We start from the raw sequence: 23130 nt of genomic DNA on the forward strand, positions 1-23130 counted from the left end.
CTCACGGTCCTGATGAAATTTCCGCTGCAATGTTTTTCAAAATAACCACCGGTACCACGGGCTGCTCGCGACTCCCGATTCCGGCTAGGATGGGGTCGGGGGTCGTGACACACAAGAAGCTTAAGACTTTCAAGATGAAAGTGCAGTGTACATTTCTCTATGATGTGTTGAAGAAAATGTGTTTGTTGATCAAACCAACCGGGTGTACGGATACCTTGGAGTGGATTGAACAACCGTACGCTACTTCTCAATGAGGAAGACGAAGACCTTTACTAGTGCAAAAGTATATGGAAGACATCATGTATGGACCGACCAATGATGATGTGTACAAGCTTCCCCACATGCTCATTTTCTTCTTACCAGCCGGAACCGGAGGTTTCTGATCTTAAATGCTGATAGTGATATTGTTAACGGCAGCTGCAAAATCCACCTTGAAATCCACACCAGGTGGATATGCAGTTTGGGAGAGCTATCAAATACCTGGAAATGCACGAAGCAGTTGCATGATTACGGTTTTGAATTTCTAATCTCTCATATCCTTGTCGTAATTTAAGCAGCTTTACGAATTACTAACATTTCGTACAGCACTCCTTCACCAAAAATATTGATCTTGAATATCACCTCAGACGTGATTGCTTCAATATGAAACTCGTCAATGTTGATTTGGTCTACACGGATTACCAACGTGCCAACTCATTTTTCAAAATTTCGATAAATCATTTTGATTAAATTAATTTTGGTAAACGGCATCGAGTTAAAACATGAGTTAATCCACTTCGGGAAATCGTTTCTGTGAATATTTTTCATGAGAAAATACAAAAAGATGTTTTAGGTTTAAATTTACTTTTTGAATTTTAAGGGGAGTAAATCCAAATCAGAAAAATACAAAAACATTGAAAAACATCGAAAAGCACAAAAAAGAGAAAAACAAAAATGAGTTTCCTGGCGAGAAAATGATAGTAAATCAGTGATCTGTTAAAACCTCTTTGAACTTAAAATGAAAAACCATAAGGAGCTACACTACAACAAATAACAGCATTAGGGGTGGCACTTTTAGCGACGACATGTAAAAAGGAACTGTTGTTTTGGCAGAACACACAGCTTACAAAAATTGCCTTTTAATGACAGTAGAGACACCTACTCATGTGATGGATACAACTTCAACTTTTTTCTTGATTTAGGCTTTGGTATGGTTACATTGGACACATCTTAATTTTAGCTTTAAAGTTTTGCACTGATTAACAACTTAGGATTTATAATAATGTGATTATTATAAGTAATGTTGTTTGCAAGTTTTTAACGGATTTTTTAAGTTGTTTTTGAACAAGTTCTGCAAGTTTTGATGTACAATTGTTTTTTTGATATATTAAACGGATTCTAAAGTATAATAATGTTGGATGCCGGACTTAAAAGGGGGATGTCGAGATTATGAGAGGGCAAGGTGAAATGGTGACCTCATTGGGTCTCGGTTTGACTTTGGTTACTTGTTTGTTGGGGCAGGCTTGACTTTGGGTCTCGATTTGACTTTGGTTAATTGTTTTTTTTTTTTTTTTTTTTTTTTTTTTTGGGGGGGGGGGGGGGTGATTTGACGTTGGTTAGTTGATTAAATGCTTGCTGCACGTTTTCGAGTTTTATTATTGACTTTGGTTAATTGTTCTTAAAAACTAACTCACAAAAAAGAACACAAATGGGATCACCATGTGTGAAATGAAGCTCCCCTTTATGACTTTGGTTAATTATTCTTTAAATGAAGCTTCCACCAAAACCTGCAATCACCTCCTCGCCGCTCCACAGCCGCCGCTGCACCTGCAAGTTAGTTTCGTCTTCCTCTTTTTGTGCTAATTTTGTTTTTCCTTATTTGTTGATTGTTTATATCTTTATGTTGTGCGTGTTTTCGTCACTCAACCAATGATTGATTTTGTTGTAGGTGTGGATTATGTGCAATCAATCGTATGTATATGGTGGTTGGCTTGAGGTAGCACCGTCAAAGAGCAAGGGAGTGTGCCTTTCCTCTCTAACATAGTGGTGACTAGCTGCATGAATCCTTCACATTGGGCCAGTATTCTATTTCTGTCCATAAAGTTATGTTTTATTTTGCAATTTAGTTTTTGAAAAAGAATATGCTTCCACCACCGTCGCCACCCGTACTTTCTACTGCCAGTGCAAAGGTATCCAGTTTATATATGGTGATTTTAATATTAGGCCACAAACTACGCCTTATGCTTTTTATCGTCTTCAGCTCCTCAAAAAGGAACTGGAGATGTAGTTTACAGGAATTAAACATTTAATGCATTATGTTGTACATTTGTTGACCGTGTACAAACCATTCATGTAGTTTATAATCCAAATATACCGATCTACATAGAAAGTCATTTACTTCATTACACTGTTATGCTAGGTTGACTTACCTTACGGGGACGTGAAGAAGGAATTAGAAGACCGTGGAAGCAGGTAGTTGCTTTTTGTGCTCACTCCCCATTTGCTGCTACTTTTGAAGAAATTCTTAGTTTGAGTGGACATTTAGTTTTGGAGTCTAGATTATTTATTAATTCACTTACTTTTCTTATATTCTCAATTTTTTTATTCTTGCTAGCTCTACCAATACAGAACTCAAAATTTGATAGATTTTCTCTACAAAGAAATCTACCTTCTACATTTGAGGGGAAATATGCTTGAAGTGTGCTGCAACAGTGGTAAGCTTTACCACAATGCCTTCTTCATGGATTATTTTTCATCAAAAACCTGCCGCTTCTTTGTTTATCTAAATATCACTGTGCTTTCAGTTTTTTGCCTTGTTCGAGGTCATTATGTGGACTTGCTTTAAAAATTTGTTTTATTCAGATCACCTTTAAAGTGCCACAAAAGAGCAAAAGAAAGATCCAGATACTAAAGAAAATGCAAAGATGTCAAAAAATGCACAGTTTTGGGTCATATAACCGAGCCCTCTATCATATTGTTTATGAATGGAAATGTAAATTATCTTTGTTATGTTTTTGTTATTTTGTAAGTTAGGTACTTTTTCAAAGCATACCCTATTGTCTAAGTCTTGGCTGTTTATTATTGTAGTTATTGGGGTGTAGACGTGAAAGCGAGCGGATTGAAGAATCAGTAAGCAACACTAGTATAACGAAGATGCTAACGATGAAGAAGTGGATGATGGCAGTGACGATAACACGGATATCATGTAGAATTATGACATTTTATATGTTAAGTAGTCTTGTGACGTGTTTGTGACTTTAAATGAAAACGGATTGTGACATTTTTGACATTTATGTAGTTTATGTTCATCTAGTTTTGTGTGTCGTGAACAGTGGCGAAGCTTGAGATTTCCGACCGGGGGGTCGGAAGTCGCCGGCCATAAAATTATACCTTAAAAATTATAAAACCGGAGGGTCGAAAACGTATATATCTAAAAAATTCTATACGAAACGTACATACATAACATTACTGAGTGAAAAGTTCGGGGGGTCGGGCGCCCCTCCCGGCCCCTTCAAAGCTACGCCCATGGTCGTGAACCGGAATATGGCAGGTTTTTTATATAAAAAAATGAAATAACAAAAAAAAACTTTTACCGACGACATAAGTCGTCGTTATTAAGAAATATCCTTTTGCGAAGAAAATAATAATAGCGGCGACATAGGAATAGCGACAATTTTGGGTTATTAGCAGCCAGGCAATAGCAGCGACATGTCGCCCCTATTTCCTTTAGCGACAATTTTTGGCATTAATAGCGGCGACAGCCGTCTCCCCTATTGCTCACGTTTCTTGTAGTGGTATATAAGATGTATCGGTAGGTTGACAATCATTTTAAAGTGTACAGGGCGATATAATCATAACGGACTGAAGACCGTGTGGGAACCCCTCATTGGCGTATGGTCTTGGTACCGAAATTTCGTTTGATAGATTGCCGAGGTTCAGAGATACGTGGTCTTTATGTTGTTTATCATCTGGGTATCATGGTTGTTTCTTTTACCAAAAACAACAAGGACGCAAGTCTAGAACTTCGATGATACCAAACATACGTGTATATACTATTCATTGATGTATATATTACATGCTGCATATGACCATCAATAAGTGATAAAAATATCACAGTCACCCCCGAATAAGTGATTTTAAATCACATCTATCATCCGAGAGTCAAGTACGTCTCTTTGTCGTTACGATGGTGCTAACCTGTTCACGGACTTGCTCTCGTGCCCTGTATACATTGAAAATCAAGTTCCTCACTAAATAAGTGATTTATCATAAAGGGCTTGTATTCATCTAGAAATAAGTGAGTATCTCACATCATATATGTCAAAACAGATGATAAATGGTATACTCACCAGTAAGATGAACTCTCATGCATTCCTTGATATGGGAATATGTCGTGAGTGGATGAACACAGTTGGTACGTATAAATCATACCTAAATGTATCCCCAAGTCATATGATTACATCTGATTGTTGAGTTTAAGTGGACAACAATATCGATAATTGTTATAGGATGCTTATCTAATGCTAACAAATTGAACAAAAAGTGTGTTTTGACATGACTGTACACTGATATGATTCTCTTACCCTCGAAACTCGCAAAAAGATTGTCTATAAATATTTATCTATTGCTTTCCGTCTTTACATTTGGAAAATTCAAAAAGTACCAAAAAGATTTTAGGTGTGTTTTAATATAAACTTTATAAAAGCCAAAAAGATTTTGGTTCTATCTTATTTTTGATTGACCAGTGTTGGAACTCGAATTTATTCCACCTAAAGTCTGACTAAAAGTCGGAAAACAATTGCATCTTCATAATGGTCGAAGTAGACAAGTTTTGAAAGTTAAAGATCTAAAATCGAACAATTTTGAAACTTTCAAATATTGTAGGTTGGTAGTTGAATGAGAGTTGGTCTCTTGTGTGTCGTTTGTTTATAGTGTTTAAAATCAATCCTTAGTTTGTCGTTTAGCTTTGTTGTGTTTGCAAATATGGCATTCGAACAGCTAAAGGCAACATTTAAGGGGGAGTTTGTTGATGCACCTCCTGATTGTGACACGTGAAGACTTTTGAAGATCCTGCAGCGTGAAGAACAAACCATCACCAGCAACATCCAAGGGCGAGTTTATTGATGTACTTTTGTGTGGATGTGGCTAGGTTCGGTTTGGTTTGATTCAAGATCGATGTCGCGACATTCTTCCATCGTGCGACTAGAAGAACGACACACGAAGCACGAAGACACACGAACAGAAGAGTTTCCATCATGATGACATCTGCATGATGTCATCATGACCTTATCCAAGCATGTAAATCGAATTAGGCTTCTTAGATGTTCTATTTCGGTTCTTTCATATGTGTTTCGATGAATACATAGTTTATTTAGATATATATTCAAAATAGACATAGTCTATTTCGGTTCAACATGCTATTTCGATTCTACAAGATGTCCCATGGTCTATTTCGATGTATTGAATATGTATTTCGATGTGGGTGTCTTCTGTTTCGATGTACATATGCTAGTTTGAGTATAAATACCAGCAGATGGCTCTGTTTCATGGAGTGCGCACCGTTCAGAGAGTTAGGGCAAAATATTGTAAATCTTGTAATGTTACTCTGCTGAAATCAATACCATTGAGCTTTGAAGTGATAATCTTCTTGTATTGATAGTGTTATCTTGCTTGATTTACATACAAACTTGGATTCCGTAATTGTTTGTGTGTTCAACAACAAGGAATAGGTTTTCTAAGATCCTCCATAGGGACCTACATAGATGATGATGGGGTGGTTACAGTTGGGAGGTGGATGGTGGTTATAGGGAGGGGCAGTGGTGGATGGGTGGAGGTGGGTTTTTAAGGAGAGAGTGTGGGTGTCTAGGTTTTTAGAGAGAGAAAGGATAGGGTGGGTGGGAAGGCCACAATGAGTTTTATATAATTTAAAAAAAAAGTTTATTTGTTTATTAGGATGTGAAAAGACGGCACTACCCTTATATAGGGTCCACATGAGCAAATTTAACAAGAAATATTAACTGGTTTAGGATCAAAGGATGTAACGTGCAAAATTTTGAAACCTTAAGTACAAATTAAACTAATCATTTTTCACGTGAAAGGACACTGCCTAAAAAGTGATACTAAGATAAAAGACCAAACGTGTATTTTTTTATTATGATATGTGATGGTAGAAATTTGTTATTTTAAGTTGTTTCAAAATAATTTGTGGTACTTGATTAATCAGAGGGGCTACCTGCATGGGCTCTACATCTGTTAATTTCGATTCTTGATTTAGGAATCATGTTATGCTTTGATTCTTAATAGTTCTTATGGAATTCAATTTGAAAGTAAATGAATTTTGATTTTTGAAGGACATGTGATTCTAAAACCAGGGGTGAAAGTAGCACATCAGTGGTTATGGCATGACAGTTTCAGGACATGAAAGGACAGCTAAGTGTGGTACCGGTAATGTCCGTTCTAATTCAGGTCGGCGTAGCTACACATCAGCTCGAGGACGGGCCACTTCAGGCATTGACCGCCATTCGAATTTTCGAGTTGCATCCAATTAAAGCTACACCCTCCATGGCAATCACCTCTCCTTGAAAGAATTTTAGGACTACATCACTACGGCTAGGCGGCGGATCTAAAAATCCGCCAAGGTAACGTTTTATAAATAAGCGGTAACGAAATCGAAAAAAACGTCAATTTTTTCCAAAATTTACACAAATTTTACACTACCGCCGGAGCGCCAAGCCGTAGCGTAGGTTGCCCCTACTTACACTGTATGTCCGCCAGGCTAGCTATATCCACACGTCAAAAGCACTCTTAAACTCTCACCCCATACCTCCAGAAACCAAAGATGGCAAGGATATAGATCATTTTACATTGTATATTCTCATAAGGAAAGGAGGATACAAATCTGTACCAAGTCATAATTTTTGGATAATGATTGCAAGAAATATGAATTTGCCATGGCGAGAAGGAATGAGCTTAGGGATCACATATGCTCAATAGACATTCTCAAGTGGTAATTCAATCTGTTCAGATGGAACAAGGAAGAATCAATAGCATAATCATCAATACGAAGTTCCAGAAGATATATATGTAAAACAGATACGATTCCGGAAAAAGAATTGTACACAGGGTGTGATCCAGCCGGTCATATGAAGCTACGTAAGAGACAAATTTCATTTCAAACTGGTGGAGCAAGCCTTGAAGCAAGCACATAACAACATGAAGCTTTAATTTAAGGGAGTATGTTAATAATATTTTAAGAAGATATAATATTTTAACAACATGAAGCTTTAAAATACTTTTTTTAATTTTTTTAACAGCATAAATTTACATAATTCTGATTCATTTAACAAATAAATTTTCTTTTCTTGGCGCAATAAGGTTGTGCCCTAATAATATGTTAAGAAGATATAATATTTTAACAACATGAAGCTTTAAAATATTTTTTTTAATTTTTTTAACAGCATAAATTTTCATAATTCTGATTCATTTAACAAATAAATTTTCTTTTCTTGGCGCAATAAGGTTGTGCCCTAACATGGTGTAAGATGGGCCCGTTGATTTTTTATTGGAGAACTCTTTTTGAACAAGGTAAAGCAAAAGGTCATATTGGTTGTATGATTTGATCAAACAACTATATTTTACTTATTTTCTCTTTAAACATGCACAACAAAATCTCCATGGCAATCACCTCTCCTTAGGGGAGTGGGGGTTGTCACTACTGATAAAATTCCGTCACTCACAAGCACCCAATCAGTCATCAACCATTTTTCCATCACTTACAAGTCACAACCTTTTTTAGTGGCATTGGTCATCACTCACAACACTCACAATAAACCCTCACACCCCCTCACATGTTCCATCACTAAAATCCCATAACACGTATAACACGTTGAAAACATCACTGACCCTTGCCATCACGCGTTGAAAACATCAGTGGCGGTGGTCTTCACAATTTTTCCACGCGTTGTTTTTGGCTATCACAGTGGATTAACGTTCCACCCCCACCGCCCTTAGAAGTATTTTAGGACTACATCATTGAGGACAGCTAAAGCCACACCTCAAAACCACTAATAATCCAAAACAATTAATATTTTTATTTAAGCTTTGGATTTTGATATGATTTGGTTATGGCCCTGCAACACTTCTTTCTTTATAACCTAGAACGACCAATTCCATATATTCATTGGCCTAACTCTTGCAAGCTTGAGCAATTTTTATCCAGCAAGATCATTGAATGGTTCTACTGTTTTTAATTTAGTTAGGGTCGTCATCAACTCAGTTGGAGAGAAAACAATTCTCCCAAACGCTTTAACTCTAAAAGGTGTAAAACAGTGGAACTATTTGACTTAAAATTAACAATATATTACAACAACATATATCAAACCACACAAAGATTATAGTAACAAAAAGTACATGAGAATACACTAAACAATCATGTAAAAATAGTTGAATCAAGCACCCTTCTAATGGCTAGATCAATGAAAGCTGATGATTTTTTTTCGGATCTAGCAGCAATTGTCGCTTGTCTACTTCTTGGATGGTGGCGGAGCGAAGAAAGGGATGCTTGAAAGAGTTGTTGGAAGGTTTGGGATGGTAGGCATCGATGGTAGTGGAGGCATGGATACTTTGGGCATATTAGGGAATGTAGGGATTGCTGGAATGGTGGGCATCTGTGGCTGTGGGAGTGTGGGGAGGGTGGGTATTTGTGGTAGTGGGAGTGTTGGGATGGTGGGCATCTGTGGTTGTGGAAGTGTCGGAATGGTGGGTATTTGTGGTTGTGGTACTGTTGGAGTAGCTTGCAGCAAATTGCGTGAAGCATAACACATCTCATTGGTTGTGACGGAGAATAGTGCAAGGGCAAAGACATAAACGTAGCAGGTAGAAGCCATTGTAGGATGATTGCAAACTGTTAAGGCTCTAGAACTATATCAGATTGTGAGTGAAAGCACAAAAGGATCAGTGTATATATAGAGATCGCAAAAAGGAGTATGTGTATATAGAGAGAATGCACTGAATGATGGTCCTAATATATATTAAAGAACACAAGAAAAGGTTACTAGTTTTGTTAAGACTATAATTGGTTTGTTGGAAACTCATATCTGGCATTATTATTGGGTTCTTAAGGTCTTAAGTTGTTAAACAATCTCCAAACAACAAGAATTTTTTTTTATCCATATTCCTATTTTTAGGTAAGCTATATCTGAAGATAAGTTGACCCAAACTCAATTTCAAACATTTGCATCATGTTGTTTGCAAGAATGCTATTGCAAAAATGTTGTAAAATATAAAATGTAATTCTGATCGAATAGAAAGATAGAAAGAATAATACACCTTAAAAGTCCGACTAAGAGTTAAAGCTAAACTCTTATAAATCTATATTGATATAGGCTTTCACTAGACTTTCGAGAATAAGTTAAATACAAATACAATAATAGAAAACTAATACCTTAACTATGATTATAATAAGCATTATAATCCTAATATGTGTCATAATAAACTCTGATCTGAAATAATTATTTTAATTTGTTGCTGTTTCCTATTCCTACGCGCTACTACAAAATAGATCTTTAGACGGGGTGATATGTGTTTTAAGACGGTGTTTTCAACACCGTCTTAAAATACACCGGTTTAAAATCAAGTCTTATTAGACGGTGTTCAATTTTAACACCGGCTTAAACTTGATGAACACCGTCTTTTAATATCAAAACATTTTAAATATTAATTAAAACAAATATTTTTCAACACCGTCTTATAAAATTTGCTGAGAAAAAAAAACATATACAATAAAAAACGTTTTCCAGAAATACATCAAGCAATTTTTTTAAAATTTGGATATTTTAAGCTAAAAATATATAAATCACAAACCCTCTATTCAAGTCACCACCAATGGTGTCAAAGTGATAACAATAATTTCAACTTAAAGTTAGGATTTATCTCGAAATCGATACAGAGCCCCTAAGCTAGGATCAACTGGAACTAAGATTTTTTCCTTCAAATATAACTTGATGATCTTCGTAACTTCTTCTATCTTTGTTTGTCTCATCACCAACATTGACCGGAGCATCAGGTATACAAACTGCAAAACGAAAAGGCAGGGATCATAACTCCACACAGTATAATCATTTTATGATCTCAAATTAACATAAATTCGAATTTAAATGACTTCATATGTCATTTACACACAATATACTCATTTACCAGCAACCTTAACCGGCACACAAATTGGATCTTTTAACCCATTTACGAAACCTAATCAAGTCAATCTCCTAATTACTATGGAAATAATTACAATAAACCCTAACTAATAAATTCTATATAATCAAGACGATAATAACAATAAAACCTAACTAATATATTCATCGTTAACAAACAAAAACAATCAAATTAAGACCATTAAAACAACAATAAAAAAACACATTAAAGATAGAAGTAAGACCTTCACCCTTGAGTTTGTTCCAAGCGAATTCAAGGCCACTGGTGAGCTAACCAAGCATCTCTGTCGTAATACCAAGTCCACGTGTCCATTTAACTTCAGTTGTGATGTATCAGTTTGTTCTTTGTTAAGATCACAAGAAGAGAGTTGAGTGCTTTTCATCCATAGCTGCAAGAAGTGGTGAACCCGATATAGGGTATCTGACAAACAAAGATTTTATATTATTCAAATACATGACCAGTGCCACTAACAGGGCCCAAATGACGTATAAGAAATGATTTCAGGGATAAATACCGATGCTCCCGATGTACTATCAAGTCCTTAATTGGGCCCGAGGCAAAAACTTCATGTTGACCTATACCAGAACATTACAGAAATTGAACCTTATAAAAACCATATATGTTAAAAAGTTAGAAGCAAGCGAAAGATATGTTTTAAAATGATTAGCATTTATTCTTCGTATTACTACTGGACAAGTTCATGTCTTAAGGAATCTGAAGCATAGCTAATAGGGTATTGGGATTGCTTATTAATCCAGTGATTTTCAGTATATGTGAGTAATTAAAAAAGTTATATTGAAACAATTTGAAGTTGCTTACATCAAAAGGAAGTAAGCGTATAAGAAGTTTTAATAAGCAACCCCCTCCCCCTAATAGTTATAGGGTTACACAGTTGCATAAAGCAATTCAATTATTTCACTTCTTCTATCTAGAGCTATTCTCAACTTTACAATAAGCAAACAAATTTAGGTGTCTCAAAAATTGATAATTTTATCTCGTTTCCCCTTAAAATCTAATGGATTTATACATTTAACCTTTATATAATGCTATATGCACTATGTGTACAAGTTAATGGTGGCAAAGTGGGCAAGTCGTGTGGATTTGGGTAATGGGTCAAGATGAGTTTGGGTTAGGATACGTATAGGTCAGGATGGGTATATTAAAATAAAGGTCGGATGGGTAGTGGGTCAAGATGGGTTTGGGTTAGGATGGGTTTAGTTAGGAAAAAAAATGACAGATGACACCTCAATTTACAACTTATTGGCTGGAAAAAAAAGCTATAAAGGCTTAACTCACTATTAAATTACTGGCTGGAAAAAAACAACTATAAAAGTCATATACATTCTTAATCGAAGCTAATTTGCCGTTCATTCTAACCCAAACACATCCAAACCCGAAGCAAAACGACCATTTTTTCAAAGCAACCCGTTTTATTTGGGCAGGTTTGATTAAACCTGATTCTCAATTAATATCATAGAAAACATTAAAACAAATCATTTGGGCAGGTTTGATTAAACCTGTAGACATTCAAATCAAGAATGATATCAAACCTATACTATTAATTTCATGACTGATACAAGATCTTGTTGCAATTTCCGTTGTAAATGTGCACTACCTTAGTAACTGTTATAGACTCAAATTGTACCCTTTTTCACAAAGATTCAGCTTCACATCACATAATACATGCATATATCTATGTGAATACATAATAAGAACAAAACTATATTTAAAACACATACTTGATTTTCAAAACAGTACACATAGCATCACATTACTTTGAAACCTAATCAACAAGAACAAAAAAGACTATTCACATTACTTTGAAACCTAAGACTTTGCATAGCCTAACAGCAAACAAAACCAAAAAATCAACACAAAACTTACTCCTTTAACCCGAAAATCATCCAAACACCGCGGCTGGAGTGGTGCGGCTGGAAGGGTTTGCTGCGTCCGATTGGCCGCGAGTAGAATGGGAAGGGAGGCTAGGGTTTGCTGCGTCTGAATGGCTGCGAGTAGAAGGGGATTGGAGGCTAGGGTTTTGGTTGAGCAAATGACAGTAAGGGTAGAATGGGTTTAAGTTTGTTTTTTCTAAGATAACTGAGTGTATAAGACGGTGTTCAGAAACACCATCTAAAGGTGCATATATAAGTATAAGACGGTGTTTAAAGGGAACACCGTCTAAAGGGTGAGGAATTGATTTTAAGACGGGGTTTAAGCATAAGACGGGGTTATATGGAATTTTGATGAATATTTTAATTGGACTGGTGTGAGGAATTGATTTTAAGACGGGGTTATTATTGTTACACCGTCTAAAAAAGATCTTGAACACCGTAAGGTTATAAGGACGTGATTCTACTTCAACTTAAACTCTAACTTGGTGTTAAAGAAGGATGGACTATCTCCATATCTATAAAAAAGAAACTTCATCAATAGATTGCGTTATTTCTGATGTAGACGTGTTATATTTAATATATTAGGTTCTATGTCATTATAAATTACCCGATTTTCTAAATAAATCACTACAAAAAAATGTGGCATGCAAAAAGTGCCACAGAAAAAAAAAATGCCAGTAAAGAACCTTGTAAGAATCGGCGGCACACAAAAAAAGTACCACTAAAAGCGCTAATGCTAAAGCCTTTTATTGGCACTTTTTCAATGTGTCGCACAAAGTTTTTAGGCTTTTAGTTTTAGTGGCACTTTTTTATCTGCTAGTACAAACTTTTCAGCTTTTAGTGGCACATGTTTTTTGCCATAAAAATCACATCAAATTAAAAATTGACGTTTATTATTTTAATTTTAATAAATTACAATGATCATTTATTTACATTAAAAAATAAAAACAAAATTGTAAAATGTAGAAATCATAAAATAATCACTTCAATTAAAAGTTCAATCAATCTTACAAATATTCTAAATGTCTAAGGGGAGGAGGGGTGGTCACTAGTGATAGAATTCTATCACTCCCAAGCACCAATCAACTCATGCCATGTCATCAACCAATATTCTATCACTAGTGATAGAAATGTAGTGGGGGTGGTTACTAGTGATACAATTCCATTACTCCCAAATTTTTTTAATTTTTATTTTTAAATTAGAAATTAAACTCTAAATTATAAATTTCACTAATTTTTTTAATTTTTTATTTTAAATTAGAAATTAACAATAAAACACTAAAATTAAAAATTTCATTAAATTTAAAACATACTACTTCAATTTAACATACTAGAAACATACGATTAAAAAAAAACTACTCCTCGTCCGAATCATGAAACTCCAAACCTAGAGAACCTACTAGTTCGATTGAATCGTATCTCAACCGAAAGTGAGTTTCTTCATTACGCAATTCTAGATGGATATTTTGTGGAACTTGAACTGTGTAGGAGGATCCGGCACCCAATCCGGGAATATTGCACGTCCGTCTTCTTTGATCAGCATATTGTGCAATATGATACATGCATACACTATGCTATGTATTGATTTCTTGCTCATCGCACGAACCGGTCGGTGTAGTATACCCCATCTACCCTTTAAAACACCAAATGCCCTCTCAACATCTTTTCTTGCCGATTCTTGCAATTTTTTGAACACGATTTCTTTAGGCTCGACAAGAAATGAGGGAGCTTTCACAAAAACAGACCAAGACGGGTAGATACCATCCACAAGAAAAAAGGCTCGTCTGTAATGTCGACCATTAACATAGAAATGAGAGGAATGTGCGGTACCATCTGTTACGGTTTGAAACAACGGTGATGTGTGCAACACATTGATGTTGTTGTTTGAACCTGGAACACCAAAATACGAATGCCAAATCCATAAATCATTCGACGCCGCCGCTTCTAGTATGATGGTTGGTCTTTTGATGTCTCCCCTAACATACGCCCCTCGCAACTCTCTTGGACAATTTTTCCACTCGATATGTGTACAATCGATGCTACCGAGCATCCCGGGAAAATGCCATCTAGCCTCGTGTGCGGCGTAAATACGTGAGATGTCGTGGCTCGTCGGTTTACGTAAAAACTCTTTAGCATACAACTTAATGACCGCGTTGCAAAAAAATTGCAAACATTCACGTGAAGTTATGGCCGACATAGCTAGGGACAATTATTCTCATAAAATAATCACTTCAATTAAAAGTTCAATCAATCTTACAAAGCTTCCAAATGTCTAATAAGTGTCGATCTAAGTCTAAAGTTCAAACATATAACCAAAAATAAACTAAAAAGTGTATGAATAAAAACTCAAAACTTCATTGTGTTCATGAATCTCTTTCACAATTTTCATGTGAATTAAATAATCATCGTGTTAACATTTTCTTAGTACTCATATTTCCACTACATAGTTCCTAGCACTTACTACTTATTGTCGCTACATCAACCGACTATACTCAATCCGAAATTTCACAATTCATGTTAAATTGATTAGATCGGATAACCATATCTATCAAAGATGTAAGAGCAGTTAATAAAAGGCAAACTTACTTCTTTTGACATCACATTAAGCTCTTCATCCAAAAGATTGGGTGGTTTTTACAATACCCCTGGTTGTCGGAATTGCCATCACCTAACAACAAGAGAGTTGATGATGAGAATGTTTAGCCTTCAGTTTATAATGAGTCGAATTGAGTTATCTTATGTCTTAGACAGGTCAATTGATGAACTAAAACATTGCTAAAAATGTGGTGAATGGGTCAATAGGGTCAAAAGATGACCAAAGGACATTCTTTAAGCATGCAATCTCCATTTTTTGTACTGATGTGGTTTTTTAATCAATTAAAACCCGCTAACTAGAAGTTACACCTCTAGATGGAGTAATAGAACACACGCATACCTGTAAACATGGTAAGCTCTTAATATCTTGTTCAGTAAAAAAGCCACCTAGAGAAAATGCATAAGTGAATTAAAGTTAATACAAACAAATAGATCAAAAGATATCTTTTACATATGAGATAATATGCATAATGTTATTTTCGGCCTAACCAATTCGGTCTACGGTCTTTTGCGGTAATCTTCGGTCATTGTTAAATCGGTCTCGATCACGCCGTTCAGTCTTTCACGGCTTTTTCGGTATTTACGGTCTTATGCTAGAAATTAATTTCCAGCCACGGTCTCTTTCTTCTCTTCATGCCGGTTCTTCTACTCCGGCGTCGGTCACTCGAATCCCACCGTACTCACTTCATGATGGCAATTTCACAACATATACCTTCTTTGATCGATGTCTTCTTGATCGATCACTGTGCTTGTTGTGCTCCTTGCTGACTTTCCCTTTTTTTCTTCAGAAAACCAAATCACCTGGTCTGTGGCTTGCTTCTTTTCTTTCTTCAATGGCGGCTGTTAATTAAGCCAGGTGCTTGCTTTCTTATTATAACTCCCCTCCGTCTTTCTCTTTTCCCAGATCTACAGTTTAAAGGGACTGCACCCCCTTCTCCGAACATGACCCTCAAACCTGCGAAATGTTTGCACTCGAGCCCTAGGCTCTGATACCAATTGTTGGGTGGAACTCCAAATAACAAACTCACAATCTAACAGGAAGATTATTTTATGGAACTCTCACCAGTTCATTCATTGATCAAATACGTACGTTAAATAGAGAACTAAACAAACTTGATCCTAAAGAAAAGGAGTAACCTACTACAACGTGAACAAAAATATCCCCAGAAGCCAGGAAACAAACCAATGACTTTGACCCACTAAAACACAAACAAACATGTGACTAAATAAATAAAAATCTGCAACCCGTTTTAACTAGATCCGCACCTTTTCTGTGGAACCGAACCGGACCCGTATCCAACCCGTAAATGAAACCTGTAACATCAAGATTACCCAACAACACTCGTGTGTGCGAAGTGCACCGCACACTGGTTAAGGTACAAACCATAATGCACCCCGTACAACCGAGTATGCTATGCAGCACAACAAAGAAACCGCACACTAATGTACCAGCAAGCCATGCGCCTGGTACAACTAAGGAATGCATGACCGCACACTTGACGATAGGCCGCACACTCGGTGTAGGCTGTCCAAAGTGGGTCGCATACTCTCTTATTGGGCTGATAAGCCACTAGACCGCACACCTCTTTAATGGGCTGACACCATAATAAATCGCACACTCGAAGACTGGGTCGCACACTCTATGTGGGCCATTCCAAAGTGGGCAGCAAACTAGGTTAGATGGACTTACATGTTGACTTAGGCCCACACTAGTGCACCAAATGAACCACACAATGTATGCTTAGATACCTGTAGTTGTACCGTACACCCATTTTGGACTATGTCGCACACCCTTGTCCAGACTGCACACCCATATTTGGGCTGTGCATATCATTGAGCCACCCTTAAAATATCTGTGCTGGTCTAGGTAGATTACTGTTCACAGAATTAAGTTGTGTTATCTTATGTTGCCTTATGTGCTACATGTAGACTACGTGTATACATGACGTTGTTTGAATACGAATCTGATTAGATATGATAAACTATAATAAGACGTGATTTACCAAAGTTGTTTTAACAAGTAAACTATCTGTTGAGCAAACCAAGGTGAGTTCACAAACTTTTTTAAAATCATGTGTTCCTGATGGTTGGGAAACGGAACGAAAAACATTATCTCCTTGTGTGTGTGTAGGTCCCGTTTTTCCGGTGGATCGATAACGAAAACCTTATCCTTGTTTATCAAGAACACGGTAACGGGTGCGGAATCCCTGTGACGGTGCAAACCAAACAAAGTGTAAGATAATAACACGCGTAACCAAAGATTCAATATCTATTGATTAGGGACGAGTACAACCCGAAACATATACAAACAATGTTTACAGACTCTCACTAAGTCTCTCTGTGCTCATCAGTTTCACACAGAAACTATGAGGGGTATTTATACTAAAACAGAGATGCAGACTTGACGAAATGCAACTAACTCTCGGCGAAACACTCAAAGTCGACGAAACACACCTTGTTTCGTCGACATACATATTAAATCTTCTTGTTTCGTCGAGTGTAGTAGAAGCCCAGACATAAGTCAAAGGCCCAACAAGTGTTACGGCCCAATAAGCAAAGGAATCGGCCCAGTGACAAATCTGTTGTAATATTTCACTAAGTTCACCACGTGAGACAAATGTTGACATCATCATGACATCACAAAGGTGATGTCATGGTGATGTGTTTGCAGGAATTTGCTTGCGGCGTTCTGTGCCTCGCGTGTCGAACTCTGGGGCGCACGACGGAGGAATGTCGTGTCTTCGGGCTTGAGCCGGACCTAACCGAGTCGAAACCAAGTTGAACCGAACCGAGTCAAACCGAGCCGAGTCGCGTCCACATAAAGTGTATCAACAAACTCCCCCTTGGACGCTACTCGTGATGGTTCGTCTTCTGTGATTGTTCGTCGTCTTCGGTGTCTTTCATGTCGGAGTATCTTCAAAGTTTTCACGCTTCGTAAGAAGAAAGTGTATCAACAAACTCCCCTTTTCATGTAGGAAGTGTGTTAACAAACTCCCCCCTTAGAATGAACTCTCCATTGAGTCATGCTCGTGAATCTTTTGATCTTCAAGCCTTTAGATCCTTGTGGTGTTGATGAGGGGTCAGCGGCAACTCGATCATCTTTATCCTTTGAGTGCCTTCACGTCGTGTCTTCATTCCGAAGCTTGTTATCGAACATGTTCTCCTCGCCTTTAGCATCTGCACATGCAAGAAATCTAAACGCATAATGAGAACAACCGCTTGGAATATAGTTAACACTTAAACAAATGACACATGTGTGACCATTTCTCAATCAAACACCGACCGACAACAGTTTTGAAAGTTTAGAAAATGATCAATTTTAATCCTTTAACTTTCAAAACTTGTTAACTTCGACAGTTTATGAAGATGCAATTGTTTTCCAGCTTTCGATCAGGATTTTGGGTAGGATAGACTCGAGTTCCAACATCGGTCAATCTAAAATAAACTAGAAACAAAATCTTTTTGGCTTTTATAAAGTTTATATTAAAACACACCTAAAATCTTTTTAGTATTTTTCATTTTTCAAATGTAAAGACGGAAAACAATAAATAAATATATATATAAAGGTGCAAAGACGAAAGCAGTAAATAAATATTTACAGACATTCTTTTTGCGAGTTTCGAGGGTAAGAGAATCATATCAGTATATGGTCATGTCAAAACGCTCTTGTTGTTCATTTAGTTAACATTTAGATAAGCATCCTATAACAATTATCGGTATTGTTGTCCACATAAGCTCAACTTATCAAATGTAATCATGGCGAGGGGATACGTTAAGGTATGATTTATACTTACCGACCGGTGTTCATCCACACACGACACATTCCCGTATCAAGGTATGCACGAGAGTTCATCTTACCGGTGAGTATACCGTTTATCATCTGTTTGACCGTATATGATGTGAGATTCTCACTTATTTTGATTGAAAACAAGCCCTATGTGATAGAATCACTTATTGATGAGGAACTTGATTTTCATATGCATGAGGGCACAGGAGCAAGTCCGTGAACAGGTTAGTACTTTCGTACAGCAGAGAGACGAACTTGACTCCCAGATAAATGTGATATATTATCACTTATTTTGTTGGACAGTGATTGTTGATCACTTATTGAGGTCGTATGCAGTATCTACACGTATGTATAGTATCATGGAAGATCTAGACTTGCGTCCCCGTTATTTTTCGGTAAAAGATACAACCATGATACCCAGATGATAAGCAGCATAAAGACCGAATATCTCAGAACCTCGGCAATCTCTCAAACGAAATTTCGGTACTAAGACCATATGCCAATGTGCGGTTCCCACCTGGTCTTCAGTCGATTTAAGATTTATATCACCCTGCACACTTTAGTCTGATTGTGAGCCTACCGATACATCTTATATAGAGCTGCTTATCGCTTTTCATTTAAGGTTTGAAGAGATTTCGACAGACCACTGATGTACTATCATTTTCTCTTTTGCTCGCCAGGAAACTCATTTTTGTTTTTCTATTGTTTTTGTGTTTTTGAAATTTTTCAATTCGGAAAATTGTTCGGCATCCGCACACCCGGTTGGTTTGTTCAACGAACACATTTTCTTCAATCACACCGCGAAGAAATGTACACTGTACGTTCATTTTGTCGATTGTGAACTTCAGACGTGCTGCAGGTGCATACATTTTTATTTGAATCTATCCCGGGGACCCGATCAAAGCCATTAACAATCACACTTTTGAAATGATTTGCATTTTGTCGAAGCTATCAATTTCTTTCAACAGACAATTCTGTTTCCCTCTTCTTCTTCTCTCCATCAAAGGCAACAATTTCTTCTGTCGCCTATCTTGTGCAAGGACATTCCACTATCAATAATCCTATGACTATCGATAGTTCCTCCTGGAACTTCCTGCACACTCACTTAGAGACTAGATGGAGAGGGGCACCCAAGCCTTCATAGACTTGGGTTGCCCCTGAGAATCAAGAAATGTAATTTCAATTTCCTGATGATTTTCAAACACAACACCTCCCCCTGAACTTTCACCCGATTTAGGTTTCCAAGTTTGTTTTTGTTTACCAGATTGTGTATTATGTACATTTTCTGGTTTTAATGGTTGTGACAAACTAGGTTTCCTTTTAACCGTTTTGACTTCAGCTTTTAAAGCCTTTTCAACAGCTTTGATGTTATGACGTCGTTGTTTCATTTCTTGTTCTTTAACAATTCTTTTGTCATGTTTTGGTGAAACAGGACGACGTTGTGGGTGAAGCTTTTCAGGTGGGGCTCTTCCAACAAAATTTGGTTTGGGCGAGTTTGTGCAGTCTTTAATGATGTGCCCAAATTTCCCACATTTGAAACAAGTTCTCCTTTCAACAAACTTAGGAGAAACTAATCGACGACCTGACGTAGAAGTTGTAGACCCAGAGGTACTAGCTTCACACCCATTTGTGTGTTGGGTGTAATTGTTATCACTATTACGTTTCAAAATGTTGACTTTTTGTACAAAATCGGTATTTCATTTATTTTCAAAAGTCTCCACTTTATCAGTACCTTTGGAGGCCACAAACTTAACGTCTTTTGCTTTCTTCTTGTAACAAGCTCCTTTTGATTCAACCTTAGCCTTTGGCTTTGCAGCTCGTTGTTGTTGTTTACCCTTAAAAGCAATTGGTTGTTGCTTTGTTGGTGATTTTTGATTTCCGAATTGTTTCCTGATTTCAGCTTTTGGAATTGGATCACATTGACTTACCACAACTCCGGGGATGGTCTTTCCCAAAAATTTATTCGTGTTGTCTTCAAAAACTTTATCAATCAAGGATGGATTGACATTTTTAATTGGAAAATCATTGTCCGAATAAATTTTAGCATCATCGACCAAAGTATACAACACATTATTTCTCTTAACAGCAGATACACATTCCTTGTCATCTTTGACAGGATCTATCACTTGCTTGGCAACAGGTTGCACGACAGGAGTAGGAGGATCACAAAGAATATGATTCTCAATTGGAATTTCTACTCCCTTCGCCTCATCAAGTGATTCATCCTGGTCACTCACATCTGATTCTGATTCATCATCTGAAGAATCATAGTCCTCAAAGGTTGGAGGACTTTGATTTGAAGCACATGATGACTTTTCTTTGTTATCAGATGAGCCCTCCGATGAATTGTCCGGTGTGAACCCTAGGCCAGTAGTAACTTCCTCATAATCAAGAGGCACATTGGGTTCATACCGAGGCATATCCTCTTCATCGGGCATCTTGGTATAGTTGTGTCTCAAAGGGGGTGGACACGCCTTATACCCAACGCCTTTCACGTTCCCTTTCAGTTGTTGAACGTCAATTATGTGATCGAGCACAAATCGGGAGTTAGAATAACTCTCCAATTTTTGCTTGATTGCATCATGCTCGCATTTGGCAATGGCTAGTTCCTTTTTGGTTTCCTCAACGATGTTAGTGTAATCGTTAATACTAACTTGTTTATGATAAACAACTTTGTTCAATTCGGAAACACTTTTCTTTAGGGTTTCAATTACAGATTTAAATTCCTTTTCGTTTCTAACCAGAGCCATATTTGCCTCTTTGCATTTTGACAGTTCAATAACCAAACTTTGATTGTGACTATGAACCGTTTCAGATTCACGTTTCAATTCAGCACATTTAAGTTGCATATCAGCACAATCACTACATATGCTAGGAGTTTCAAATTTTACCTGACTTGTAGAAGCTGTGACATTAGCCATGAAGGTAGTCTGAGAAGAGAAAGATCCATCTTCAGTGAAAAATCTTCTCCATTTCGTTCGATGTAGCATCAGCTTTCTTGATCAAGTCAGATTTTTGACTTTTTGTCTCCTTGGCATCATCCGACAAATTATCAGCTCCAGAATCAGTTCTTTCATTCAAATTCGATTCTTCATCCGAACTGCCACTATATCCTGAACTGTCATCATTTCCCGAAGATTCATCATCATTGACATTCTTGACAATTTCAGCAAGAAACGCAGTTCCTCCTTGATCACTGTTTCCCAACTGTATGGTCGGACTACAATCGACACTTGGATCGAATTGGGGTTGTGTTGTGGAAAATTGGGCTTGTGGTGTGGGTATTGATTATGAAAGATATGCACTTTGATCCCACTGTGGTTGGGCTTGATTGAACTGTGGAAACGGAGAAGAGCTTGTATTGGATACAAACGCCGTTTGAAGCTTCGGTTGTTGAACGGAACTAGAACTAGCTGAAGGACCAAAACCAGGCAAATACATTTCTGTGTTTTGAGTGGGTGCAATCCTTTTAGCTTTCCGAATTTCCTCTTCGTTCTTGTGCTCCAACTTCTGAATGAATTCATATATAATAACATTGACAGCATCTAAAACGCCCGTATGCTTTAAAAGCTCAGTGAATGGGCTCCACTTTGGAGGTAGAGCATCAGCAAACCGTGCTACCATTTCCTGTTGAGATGCAAGAACACCAAAATAATACATTTCACACATCAAATGATAATAACGAGTAGTTATATCATTTAGGGTTTCATTCTCTAAGAAATGAAATGATTCGAATTTCTTCTTCAACAGATCATGACCTGTCTTTCTAGTAGCTGCATATCCTTCTCCTCTCGCTACCACAAGATTCTGTATGTTTTGATTGTGATTCGACACCATTGCCCATTGACTTGAACTTATTGACTGTTGTTGTTTAGGTATTGTACTCGTCATATATTCGGCCATCGACATCTGTTTTAGATCTGGTTGTGGATCCGTACTCCAATCCCATGGGCTAGTGCAACTCATATTTGATGTATGTATGTGAAAAAAATGATCACTCTCTTGAAATCAGACTGTTATCACACTTTTGCAAGTCTTCTGTTAAAAATCTATAAGCATCTCGACGAAACTGATTGATGAGGTCCGACGAAACTGGATTCTGATTTGATGATGACGAAACAGATTGGTTGTCTTGTTCGACGAAACACTGTTTGTTTTTTTGTGATGACGAATCAGAAAGATGATGTGTTGAAGACGACGAAACAGGTTGTTGTTGACTTGCGACGAAACAGGAATAATAATTCAGGTCGACGAAACACGTTTGAACTTTGCTGATCGACGAAAGTAAATCTGGTAAGCCCAATTTATAATGAAACCCAATTCAATGTTAAGCCCAATGAGATAAAAGGCCCAAGTCAATTCTGTTTTATCTCGACGAAACAGGTTGATATAAATAATTGGTGCCGAAATGTTTGACTGTTGACCTATGATGTTGACTGACGACGAATCTGAGTTGTTGTTGTTCACGACGAAACAGATTTTGTTTCGTTGAAATTTTTGACACCCAACTAGCAAAATCAAATCTTATCTTTCTATCTTATCTTTCTGAGACAAGCCACAATTGTCAAATCAAACCATACTTTCGGCTCACACTTATCAATTTAAACATCATCATGCTTTGTACACAATTTTCAACCTCAATATTATATTTAACAACAACAATAATAC

At 37.0% G+C, this 23130-nt stretch overlaps 2 long non-coding RNA genes across 2 annotated transcripts; one reads left to right on the forward strand and one right to left on the reverse strand.

Annotated features, from left to right (window-relative positions):
• The first annotated feature begins 1708 nt into the window (after positions 1-1708).
• Positions 1709-3308, forward strand: LOC118483792. Its single transcript, XR_004871554.1, has 5 exons — positions 1709-1812; positions 1928-2168; positions 2399-2451; positions 2608-2693; positions 3067-3308. It is a non-coding gene; the product is annotated as an uncharacterized LOC118483792 (long non-coding RNA).
• A 6820-nt stretch (positions 3309-10128) lies between these two features.
• Positions 10129-10866, reverse strand: LOC110891967. The gene is made up of 2 exons (XR_002565721.2): positions 10703-10866; positions 10129-10608 (listed from the first exon to the last, which is right to left on the reverse strand). It is a non-coding gene; the product is annotated as an uncharacterized LOC110891967 (long non-coding RNA).
• Between the last annotated feature and the right edge of the window lie 12264 nt (positions 10867-23130).

Source organism: Helianthus annuus, chromosome 11, assembly GCF_002127325.2.
Source record: "Helianthus annuus cultivar XRQ/B chromosome 11, HanXRQr2.0-SUNRISE, whole genome shotgun sequence".
Classification (NCBI taxonomy): Eukaryota; Viridiplantae; Streptophyta; class Magnoliopsida; order Asterales; family Asteraceae; genus Helianthus; species Helianthus annuus.